The sequence below is a fragment of the Octopus sinensis genome, linkage group LG11 (assembly GCF_006345805.1).
Source record: "Octopus sinensis linkage group LG11, ASM634580v1, whole genome shotgun sequence".
In the NCBI taxonomy this organism is placed as follows: domain Eukaryota; kingdom Metazoa; phylum Mollusca; class Cephalopoda; order Octopoda; family Octopodidae; genus Octopus; species Octopus sinensis.
Window position 1 is genome coordinate 30,453,260 of NC_043007.1, and position 13,510 is coordinate 30,466,769.

The 13,510-nt window shown below is 35.2% G+C and overlaps 1 protein-coding gene across 2 annotated transcripts in view; it reads left to right on the forward strand.

Moving 5' to 3' along the window:
- Window positions 1–13,510, forward strand: part of LOC115216988 (cholecystokinin receptor type A-like) — a 212,344-nt gene that overhangs the window by 188,966 nt on the left and 9,868 nt on the right. The gene's annotated exons all lie outside the window — the stretch shown is intronic.

A 13,510-nucleotide genomic window follows, 5' to 3' on the forward strand; every position in this document is an offset into this window, starting at 1 on the left:
AGTGCTTCCCCAAGAGCTGTTGGCAAGTTGAAGCCCCCACATGACCTAAACTGGGCAGTGGATTCCATATATATTTTCAACTAATAGCTATTTTCAGCGTTTAAGTATTTGTTTCTCAAGATACTTGCTGTGGAGTCATGCGTTAAAATAGATATTGCTATGCTTGGGGACGGTCGTATTTTACCAATTAAACACACGTGCTGAATATTTGGTCTTCAGTTTTATTATTTTTATTTGACTTTTTTTGTCAAAACTCTTTCGTTACACATCCTGTGACCTCTTCAGTGATACTTTATCTCACAAAATAGAACAAGCAGAATAAAAGGAAAAACGTGGGATAGAGGCGTTGAAGAGGTAACAGGATGTGTGACGAAAGAGCTTTAAAAAGAAACTATAATAATAATAATAATTAGATTGATGTTACTTCTCCAGAAATTAAAGAAACAATAAAGATAGCTGTATATCGAGTTTGAACAACTTCTATATTCGTTACAAACATCTAATACTAACAACGAATTTTGTTTAACATGACTTATTAAGAAAACGGAAAGTGTGACCTAATGTATACGCTGGTCAGTTGGACATCTGCAGGGAAATTCAACTTGGAATCACGAAACTGCCTTCCGATCAGAAAAGACTTTGAGGCCTAATTTCCAAACTGATTTAATATAGGTCATCATCATCATCATCAAAAAGTAAAACTTCGACATTGATCGAATACACATGACACTCCTGAAACAATCACCCTATAAACAAATAATATTTACACACAAAAGAAAGAAAACAAGAAGTGTCGTGCACAAAGCACGTCTTCCATGCGCTATTTTGTACTGGTTCCCGAGCTCAATTTTGCCACCTGTCTTTCCAGGATCAATAAATAATGTACCAACGAAATAAATGGTTTGAATTTTCGCAGACCGTCTCTTTCTCTGTATCCCCCCCCCCCGCCCTCGAGATAAAGGTGACTGTCATTAGAGTTTGGGGGATGGGGAGGCGGGGGAGACCGGTCATTTCGATCCTTTCTCCAGAATTGGTCAAGTATTGAGCGACGCGCTTATAGATTCGTCTGCTGGAAATTTGCTAGTTACGTACTAAACAACTTTCGATGTGTATAATTTGCAGTGCAGTACAATACAAACCTACTCTTGTGACTGTCTCTGTATTGTAATAATTATAAACAAACGAACCGATTTCGCTGTCTCTAAAGTTTAGCCAGACGAACGCAGATAGACAGTGACACCAGTGATGAGATCATCCGAGTTTATATTCAATTGTCAACTGTGAATAAATCATTGGCAAACTGCGGGATCAACTTCGTTTGGATGTTCTCAACAGCATTGGAAATCAGTGTCTTGCGACAAGTCTGTCCTTATGTGGACGAAGGAAATCAATAATGTAAAGTAGAATATTAAATTACTGACATCTAATTGCTGTCTTATTACATTAGTAATGTTTATTATGATTCGTTTGGCGTTCCATTGGTGAAGATTCTGCAGCGGGTGTAATATAGCAGAGGTGAAGAATAGTGGAACTGGAGATTTTTCCCAAGAGTGTTTCTCGATTGCGTTCAAGATTACGAGGTTATATTATGGAAACACAACAGACTTTTTCAATGCTGCAAAGGTTAATCACAGCGCATTACTAAATACGAGACAAATCATTGGAGAGAGAGAGAGAGAGAGAGAGAGATGAAGATAAACGACGGAAACAGAGAAGGAAAACGGAAAGAGGCTTGACAGCATTATTGAAGATATGAGTTCTGATACTTACATACATACATACATACATACACACACACACACACACACATGCATACATACATACATACATACATACATACATATATATACACAAATATATATACACATATATATATATATACACACATATATATATACATATATATACACATATATATATATATATACATATATATATACACACATATATATATACACACACATACACACACATATATATATATACGCACATAAAATTTGAAGATTATATATATATATATATATAGGAATTGTTTGTCCATAATGAACCACAAATATATATGCTTTTATATACACACATGTATATATATATATTAGATAGATACATAAATAGATAGATAGTAATTAAATATTCCCTCAGCTTTAAATCTTGTACGAAATAACGTTATTTGAAGTGCGTAAAGCTTCATTCAAATATACTGTACAGCTCTTTATTTACCGTATATAATATATATATATATATATATATATATATATATATATATATATATAATATATATATATATATATATATATATATTATATATATATATTGACCGCTACCTCCTGTTGTAAGCTTGAAACGTAAAATACTTTCTCACCTTCCCGAGCATGAAACTTATACACCTGTTTGTTGTTTATACACCTGTCTTTGTCTTTTCTTTTTCTGTAAATTTCAACTCATATATATATATATATATATATATATATATATATATATATATACATACGTACATACATACATACATCAGTTACGGAATGGAGTAGATAAAATCCGAGTTACACGTTTTATAGCGAGCAGAACCTCAGGAGTAGCAATCGATGACTTCTATGATTTACCTGTTCGCTAATTCTAATTATACATTCGCAGATTGATCAATATGAATTCGAGTTTTGCTAAGGAGTTGAGTGAACATTTAGAGTGATGTACGATTGCAAGTTACCATCCATTCTCTTCTGTGTCCGTAAACTAGTAGCCATCTCTTTCATTGGTTTGGTCGGTAAACTAGTAGCCATCTCTTTCATTGGTGATGCGCTTTACTTCTTGAAAGAGTTCTTTAAAGATGTTCGCAAGATTTTGGCAGGTGTCTTTCTTGAATACAACTTTGTGTTTCTGAAGAGTAATTTGATGATGGAGTTTGTTTTGTTTTGGAAGTTGAGTCTAACGAATCTATTATGACAAAAAGATTTGCGTTCAATTGTTTTGAATTTTTGTACGACTTTATATTATTTTGGGCAATTGTTTCTTCGAAAGCAAACTCTTCTAGTGTGTTTGTGTGGTCGTTGATTTTCTTTTCGTGACATTCTATTCCATATCTATTACTTTTTTAATACATTACAAGTATCGTTTTCTTCCTGGGATAAGGATGTCCTTGTTGATTTCGCTACAACCCGTGCTCAGACTGCAGAAACATTCCACATTCAAATTACTTCTCGGTTGGTAAATACCGCTGGATCTCATGGCGATTGTTTGTACATTTAAACGTTATAGTTTATTGACAAAACTGGAATAGACTATCCAATGTATCTTATATATTACATTGCTTTTTCAATTTCTTTTTTTTTTTTTTCGTGACTCAATTTTGATGTCATTGATATCGTCAGTTGAGAGCTATCTTCTGAGAGTATTTGTATTAATGTTGTATATATTGGAGAGAAATCATTCTTCTGTGAGTGGCTATCGCGTTTGTATTGATGGAGATCACTGTAAACAGATTACGGACACAGAAACAAACCAGTGAAAAAATAGAACAATCAACGAATTGACAGGTCAAACAATGACAACCATATATTAGGAAATGTCTTAATAAAATAGCGTCAGAAATCAACCGGGAAAACGGTAACCAAAGACAAAAGACTGAACTCGCTTCAATGTTTGTTAAACCTGCTCAAATCCTGAAGTAAGATGATCGCCATGGCGTGGAACACAAATACCAAGAGAAAGAACTCCTTTTTACATAAGCAAACTATTCTACCCATTGTATCAAATATGTCAGTTTACTTGACAAACGGGCAACATGTAGACCTCTCTGCACACACACACACGCGCGAGTATATATATCTTTTCGTTTGATTATATTAGCTTTAGTAATTCGGCTATGTCCATGCTGCTGCACAGTTTATGATGCATACATAGACATGTATATACTTACAACACACACACACACACACACACACACACACACACACACACACACACATTGTACATATATGTATGTATATAAGCAGGTCTGTATAATAGAAAGAAAGCTCAAACCTTTTGAGCTTGAATGGATAAACTGACGAACACATGAAGACTTCTAACGTATGACTTCAAGTGAGTTATATTTAAGGCATCCGGGAACCAGATGATAGATTAAGTCTACTCGAATATGATTTTACAATGGTGAGACCCCCTTCGGTCGTGACTGACCATGGGATTGCACCTAGAAAGTTACCCTCCAAGGCACAGGTCCGGTCAAGGTTGTTTATGGACGACCAGCAGTCGCCCATGCATACCGACCTCCCCTCTCCACACCACCAGTGTTATCCAAGGGAAAGGCAAAGGGGCCGATACAGCTTTCTACAACTGAGTAAACTGGAGCAACGTGAAATAAAGTGTCTTGCTCAAGAACACAACACGCAGCCCGGTCCGGGATTCGAGCTCACAATCTCGACGCTCTAACCACTGAGCCACGCGCCTTCACCATCTTTTACAATAACATTAATTTATTTAAGATAATGCGATAATGAATGGATTTTATGAGTAGAGCAGTTGGGTTAGTATAAGCTTTAAGGCTTTAAATTCGACCAATATATTTTATTCGGGGTACGTAGCGTGGGAAGAATGTCAGAGTTAAAATCAATAACAAAAGCTACAAAAGGTTTTAGAAATGTGGATTATTTGATTGCATTTAAACATTTTCTTTTCTTGAACTAATTTTTCTAATTTGGTGACTTTTATATTGTTTTTTTTTTGTTTTTCAGCTAAATATAAACTCCTTTGTAGTTATGCAAAGCTTATTTGGGTTTACAACAAAGGGAAATCAATCAATTGGTATTATGTTATCATGATCATCATCATGATCATCAAATATTTAACAACTACTGAACCAAAAATAATGTGTGTGCGTGTGTGTATGTGAGAATGTATATATATATATATATATATATATATATATATAAGAAGAAGAAGAAGAGTTACGAAGTAGCATTACCTTTAATTCCTTTTTATATATATACTAGCTGGCACCGTGCCGTCAAAAATGACGGCTAAATTGTAGTATTTTATAAATAAATATGGATGATAAATCAGATTAATTCACTTGTCAATGTTCACATACATTCACGTACTTCCCTTGTACACGCCCCTTCCTTTCTCATGCATATTTAGTGACGGAGAAAAACACCAGAGTATTATTATAGTAGATGCACAGCTTCAAATACACCGACACATTTAGAAAGAGAGAAGGGAGAGAGAGAGAGAGAGAGAGAGAGGTCTGTGAATGTGTGCGGGTGTGATTGCGAGATTTAATCATTTCTACAAAATCATAGAATAGAACAACGTTATAATTACAAATGTATTTTAATGAAATTGAAAATTGTCAAATAATTTCCTAATACAAGAATTATATTCGTTTCCTTATTCTAGCATTCTTCCAGAAACAGAAATGAAAATAAAGCTGTGATTAGTTTATTTTATTTATTATTATTATTATTATTATTATCATTATTATTATTATCTTTTATTATCATTATTATTATTATCTTTTATTATTATTATTATTATCTTTTATTATCATTATCTTTTATTATCATTATTATTATTATCTTTTATTATTATTATTATTATCATTATTATTTTTGTCGTGGTTTTCCCTGTAAAAGTACAAAATACCTTCTTTTCTCTTTTGAGGTATCATCTGACAGGAAATATTCTATTCTGAAACTACACAGAAAAATCCTACAAGCAATTAATCTCACGAATTCAAAAAGCTCGGTAGAATCACCATTATGCGATATTTTGCAATATTTTCATTCGTGGTGTTGAATGAAAAAAGGAATTTAGTGAGGGAAGGAATTAGAGGGGAATTAATGGAACCGGTTCTAAGGCTGCAGTTTTGCACTTTTATCTGCTTCGAATTATTCAATCAACGTTTTGTATCACATGGAAAATAAATTGTCAGTTAGTATCTCTTAATTAAAATGATGCCTAACATCGTCACTTGAATACAAATGGTGTTATTTTAGTTCTGGCGGTTGGTATTATTATTCATCACCTGCTCAAGCCTGATTCCGTAGATCTATTATCAAAGGTATTCCCACCGTGACATTCTCGTCTCTTGCTATATTTAAAAAATACTATAGCTTGCACTGTGTCAGTAGCGTGTTGTTGGTAAGGGGAAATTGGAGATCCTGTTTGTTATTTTAAAGAGGTTAGCCGACCCCTTACATACACCGCTCATCGAATCGCAAATTGTTTGACGGGTAATTAAGAGGGTGGGGTAGAGATGATGTTTATTGGAAACTTAATGTAGACGTAACTAATTAGTTATTATACTAAATAGTTCTAGTACATTAATTAGTTGGTTACAGTACAATAATTAAATTATCGTTACTAGTAATTAATACAATACAATTAATTAGCTATTTATCGAACTCAATTTGTGAATGTACAATTCTGACTTCGCCGGTAGGATGACATACAACTTAGTTGCCGGAGGGATTGATGTTAACAAGTAAAATGATATCAAATGATGGCTCACCTTCTGCAAATTAGAGAAGGAGAAAGTCGTTACATCGAACCAAGCGCTCGACTGGTAACGACAACAACAATAACAAAAACAACAGCAACAAGAAAGATAATAATAATAATAATAATAATAATAATAATAATAATAATAACTAGCACTATGACCCGGCGTTGCATGCATATACAGCTGCGTGCGTGTGCACATACACGCGAGTACTGTCCAAATCTCCGACCAATCACATACAGCTAGCTGGCATTCAATTGGCGTATCAAGTTTCGGGCATTTTGATTGGGTTTTGGATAGAAAATTCACATAAAATGTCAATTCTATTGATTTTTTAATGGCTTTGTGGGGTAACTGGAGAAATGTAAAGATGTGCAGGACCACCCTTGGACGGTTTTGAATGACCATAGAAAGTGCGAGCCCTCTAACTGTGGATTTGTATAAAGGACACACACACAGACATTTTGCCGTTTATTTATATAGAAATAATAATAATGATAATAATAATAATTGCATATTGATGAGTAACGCGCATTTTTAGTCGATTGAACGAAGGTATCTATTGTTTTAATGGACTTGGGACGCAAATTAAAGCCGTCTTCGTCGAGTGTCGAACTTAACAAGCAAAACGGCGTGAATAAATACCGTTTGGTTCTTACTCCGCCAATCTACCGCCTCTGTCAGTCTATTTTCGCACAGGAATGGCAATGGAGATGGAATCTGCAATTGTTTTTAATAGCAATTCAAATCGAATTATTATCTTTGGAACCATTCCAATTTAAATTTGTCCATTATAATCAGTTAATTTGTTCAGTGTAAAGTTATAGATTTTTTTTCCAGTTTCAAAGTAATTTGCTACACTATTGAGTTAACGGATTATTATTTTAATTATGTCAGCTAAAAATATAAATAGTTCCATGTAAACGGAAGGTGGAGAACTGGGTTTTGTTTATATTATTATAAAATAAAGTTCAATAAACAATAGATTTTAATGACTAAGCGCATGAAGGGGAAGGGAAAGGAAACAGAGGCGGTGGAATTGGTGATTTTTATATAATTATTGTATGGTTGGGGGTGTAAGTGTGCAGTCGTGGCACTCCGTCGGTTACGACGACGAGGATTCCAGCTGATCCGATCAACGGAACAGTCTGCACGTGGAATTGACGTGTAAGTGGCTGAGTACTCCACAGACACATGTACACTTAACGTAGTCCTCAGTGAGATTCAGCGTGACACAGAGTGTGACAAGGCTGGCCTTTTGAAATACAGGCGCAACAGAAACAGGAAGAAAGAGTGAGAGAAAGTTGCGGTGAAAGAGTACAGCAGGGTTTACAACCGCCTCCTGCCGGAGCTCCGGGGAGCCTTAGGTGTTTTCGCTCAATAAACACTCACAATGCCCGGTCTGGGAATCGAAACCGCGATCCTACGACCGCGAGTCCGCTGTCCTAACCACTGGGCCATTGCGCCTCCACTAGAGGTGTACTATCCCTAAGCAGTTCGTTTCGCGACTATGTTGGCTGGATTCGATCCCAATACACGGCATCTGTAGTAAAATATTCATTTTCTATAAGCTCAATGCATAGAATCCCATCTGGTTGATTATAAGGCAAGGAACCTTGCGACACAAATTCTACCTGAGAATTTTGTGAAGAATACGAATGCCTGTGCTATTTTAAGCTATACTGTAATTCGGAAGAAAGTATTTCAGTTGATCAAGGAACCGAATCCATATTACCGAACGACGGAGAACCATCTCACACACATACACGCATACATAAACACACACGAGGTCCGATCAAAACGCATCGGGACTGCTTGTATAAAATCAAAATTCTGACACATCTAAATTTGATATTTAACACCTTGTCCCCATCTAAAGCCAGACACTTTATCCTGCGTCGTTTCCATTGATGGAACTATTTCTGGAACTCCTTGTTTGGAATAGCGAACAGCTCCCTCGTCGCATTCTCTTAGATTTCCTCAACGTCTTCAAATCTTGTTCCTTTAAAGTGAGGTTTCACACAGCCTCAGATTCAATACGAAGCCCTACATCAAAGGCCTGGAGGAGGTAGTGCTGTCCTGGGTTAAGAGGTTGGCTTCTGGGCGACCCTGTATTTGGCAAGAAGACTCTGCACCATGCCGCACAAATAGAACCCAATCATGGCTGTCTGACAATTTCTACGTCCACATCACCCTTAACATCTAGCTACCTAACTCCACAGACTGTAACCCTCTTGATTATTATGTGTGGGGCGCAGCGAAGCGAGATACCAACAAAACTCCTTGTAACACCAGACATGAACTGAAGGTAAGGATTATGGCAGCATTCACCGACTTAAATAAGGAGACCGTTCAGAAGAGTTGCAGGAGATTCCGAAGTGGTCTGGAGGCCGTAGTTGAAACTAATCGCGATTTTAATGGAGAAATTTCTCCTTTAATATTTCAAGATGGTTTTATGTAATTTCGGTGACTAAGTCTGTTAAAATGAGATGTCAGTGTTATTTTCGAAATATTACATTTCCAAATCTCTCAGAGAGACATATACAGGGGCAGCATGATAAAGTGATGGTTTGTTGCCAACTTAATGTGATAGTCCTAGGAAAGGGAAGAATGCTATGTTATATATCCCCAGGAAACACCCTTTCCAGTTGGCTATGTGACACAAACGTTCTGTGTCCTTAAGTTTTCAAACAGGGGGGATAAGCAACTCCACCAAACAACGCCAGTAGCCAGAGACTTGTTTCAGAGTTATTACTCTTCATCAGTCTGGAGTAGCTTGGCTTGCAAGCTGTCGATGCTTATTCACCTTTATTTCAAGTGAAATAAACTCACTGATCTACAAAATTAGAAATACTGTATTTCTAAATGTCTCAGAGAGACTTGCGTAATTTAGAAAATATATTCTTTTCTACTCTAGGTACAAGGCCCGAAATTTTTGGGGAGAGGGCCAGTCGATTAAATCGACCCCAGTACGTAACTGGTACTTAATTTATCGATCCCAAAAGGATGAAAGGCAAAGTCGACCTCATCGGAATTTGAACTCAGAAAGTTAAAACATGAAATACCACTAAGTATTTCGCCCAGCGTGCTTTCGTTTCTGCCAGCTCGCCGCCCTTAGACGACAATATATTCACCACACCCTGAGTGTATATATGTATGTGTGTGTATATATATATATATATATATAGTAGTAGTAACAACAACAATAATGATCGATTAGACGAAAGACATGAAAGAGTTGTTCCTGTGTTTATGTCGAGGTAGGGGAAGTCTTCAAATTTTCCAAAAGAACTGGAATGGAATGACATGAAGCGAAATAAAATAAAATAAGGGAGAATATCAGACGTTCTTACATTCCACAATTTTCCATCTCCTGCTTCATGATGCTTCAATGTTTTTTCTTTTTGTTTTTTTACTTTATTTCATTCCGTTTCATTTCATATCCTTGGAGAATTTTTCGAATGAGGTAGCATAACAATTTAACCGAATCGCCTGTTTAATTCTGCTCTTGAATATATATATATATATATATATGTGTGTATGTATCTATCTATCTATATATCTATATATATGTATATATGTATGTATCTATCTATCTATATATCTATATATATGTATATATGTATGTATCTATCTATCTATATATCTATATATATGTATATATGTATGTATCTATCTATCTATCTATATATCTATATATATGTATATATATATGTATGTATGTATCTATCTATATATCTATATGTATATATGTATATATCTATATGTATATATGTATGTATGTATCTATATATATATCTATATATATATATATGTATATATCTATATGTATACATGTATGTATGTATCTATCTATATATCTATATATATATATGTATATATGTATATATCTATATGTATATATGTATGTATGTATCTATCTATATATCTATATATATATGTATATATATATATATCTATATGTATATATGTATGTATGTATCTATCTATATATCTATATATATATGTATATATGTATGTTTGTATCTATCTATATATATATATATATAATATATATATTATATAATATATATATATATGTATCTATCTATATATTATATATGTATGTATATATGTATGTATGTATCTATATCTATCTATATATATATGTATCTATGTATCTATATATATATAAGTGTGTGTGTGTATGTATGTATGTATATATGAATACATTCAGAATGTAGTTATGATGGTATAAGAGCAAATTTATAACAATATAAAGCAAGTTACATACCGGCGTGCGCATGAACATGGCCATATACATGTGTGTGTGTGTGTGGTGTGTGTGTGTGTGTGTGTGTGTGTGTGTGTGTGTGTGTGTGCGTGCACTTGTTTGTGCTTATGTTTGTGTGTGTATATATATTACTGACAATGTCTTCGAAGTTTCGCTAGCTGCCTGCATTATTGAAACTGTAATTATATGTGAGATGGGTGTTCGTCACTGGGGGTGGGGACCACATCGGATTTGATTGCCAGCCTTCTCGTTGAAGAGGCTAGTTATACTAGTTACAATGGGAGGGGCTAACCTTAAAGAAATTAATAATAATCATGATTAATTAGTAAGTATTTATCTTTAAATGATATAGCTTGTGGTATTTACTGACGTCCGTTCACAAATTTCGGTGGGACCAACTTTGCGTTTCATTTTTCGACGATTGATGGAACAAGAAAAATATGAGACACGAGAGAAGATTTATATATGGGAAACTATTCTGTGTCGCGACGCGATTTAAGAATTATCTCCGGCGTAAAGCGATTTCTGCATATATCACAAAATACTGAATTACAGAGAGAAAGAGGGAGAGGAAGAGAAGAAGCGAGGGAGAGAGAGAAAGAGGGAGAGGAAGAGAAGAAGCGAGGGAGAGAGAGAAAGAGGGAGAGGAAGAGAAGAAGCGAGGGAGAGAGAGAAAGAGGGAGAGGAAGAGAAGAAGCGAGGGAGAGAGAAACGGACAGCCTCAGACAGACTGGAAGTCAAATGCGTAGAGTGAGGTAGATGCAAATGGCGTACAATATGTCCATGGATCGATTCACTCGTCTGAAAGCATTCTTCAAGGCGCTGCGCAAGCGTGATCGCTGTCTAATGACTGAAACAAGTAAAAGGTAGAATGATGTGTGTGTGTGTTGTGTGTGTGTGTGTGTGTGTTGTGTGCGTACATATTTTGTTTTCCTGGGGAAAAAATTACACCGATAATAATCATGATAATAATTTTATTTGTTTCAGTCATTTGACTGCGGCCATGTTGGAGCACCACCTTTAGTCGAGCAAATCGACTTTGTAAGCCTAGTACTTATTCTATCGGTCCTTTTGCCGAACCGCTAAGTTACGGGGACGTAAACACACCAGCATCGGTTGTCAAGCGATGTTGGAGGCACAAACACTGACACACAAACATATATATATATACGTGTGTGTGTGTGTGTGTGTATACATACATATACACAACGGGCTTCTTTCAGTTTCCATCTACCAAATCTACTCACAAGGCTTTGGTCGGCCCGAGGCTATAGAAGAAGACTCTTGGTCAAGGTGCCACGCAGTGGAACTGAACCGGAACCATGTGGTTAGTAAGCAAGCTACTTGCCACACAGCCACTCCTCTCTATTGACTGAAACAAGTAAAAGGTAGAATGGTGTGTGTGTGTGTGTGGTGTGTGTGTGTGTGTGTGTGTGTTGCCTGAACTACATCGACACCGCTACTCAACTGGTACTTATTTTATCGAACCCAAAGCATCAAAGGCAAAGTCAACCACGGCAGAATTTGAACTCAGAAAGTAAGGATGGACGAAATGATAATAACACACAAAGTTCTTTCGTTGTGGCTCGCAGGCTTTTCAGTGACCCGTGATTGCCAAAGCAGACGAGATTGGAACGAGATGGGAATCACGTGTCACTGAAAAGCAACGAAAGAACTTTGACAGACAAACAACTGGTTGATCGCTTAACCAACACGTTACACAAACGATCGATTACTTAGTTGATTCGATATTTAACCAAGTGATTAAAAGAGAAGTGAAATTGAACCTGTGCGTGTGTTATCGTTATTGGCGCAACGACTCTCCCAAGACACAACAAAATTTGTTTCACATCAAGAATATTGCAAACCAAATAGAAAAACGAAATATACACACACACACACACACACACACACACACACACATATACGTAAATATATATAAATATACATAAATATATATGAATATATAGAAATAGATATGAAAAGATTTAGATTTTGGTTTAATTAAAATCCTTGGAGGAGAAAAACTCGATGGAAACTTGGCCACAATGCTGAATTCAATTGGATAATCATTAATTAACTCGATTTACGCCTATAAGATCGATATACAAACATAGATACATACATTATACTTGTATAGACACACACACATACACAAATACACATGTAAGTTTATCAATATGTATTTAAATGTTTTTTTTTTCCCTGAGTGCCATATGGGTTTTTATAATAAACATTGATTTTTAATTATTCACATTTTTATTGAAAACTAATTATTTGCTAATTTCTGAAAACTATATTTTCCTTCTATGGCATCGGGAATATTATTCAAAAGATACTTCGATTTTTTTTGGATGGGTGAGGTCAATGTATAATTATCATTTCAATGTAAAATAATTAGGATTGGTTTTTAAATATTATATATCAGCAACATTAAGTTAATATTTCAAAAGTGGCGAAATGTTTAATCAAATTTACTTTGAAGAATTCATTTGTTCCGAAAAATGATTAGAAATTTTAGAATATTTATCGAGAATTTTGGTGAGTGAGTGCGAGAAAGAACGTTTAGCTATTGGACTGACACCAGCTGTTGATTGATAATTTATTTTATCGATTTCATTGATGGAAATAGGTACTGCAACGACGTTTTTGGTAGATTTGAGGACCTGTCAGTGAAGTGAGAACGTAAGCCAAGCCGTTTTTGTAAATATTATCAGCAACAATAATAATAATAGTTTCAAATT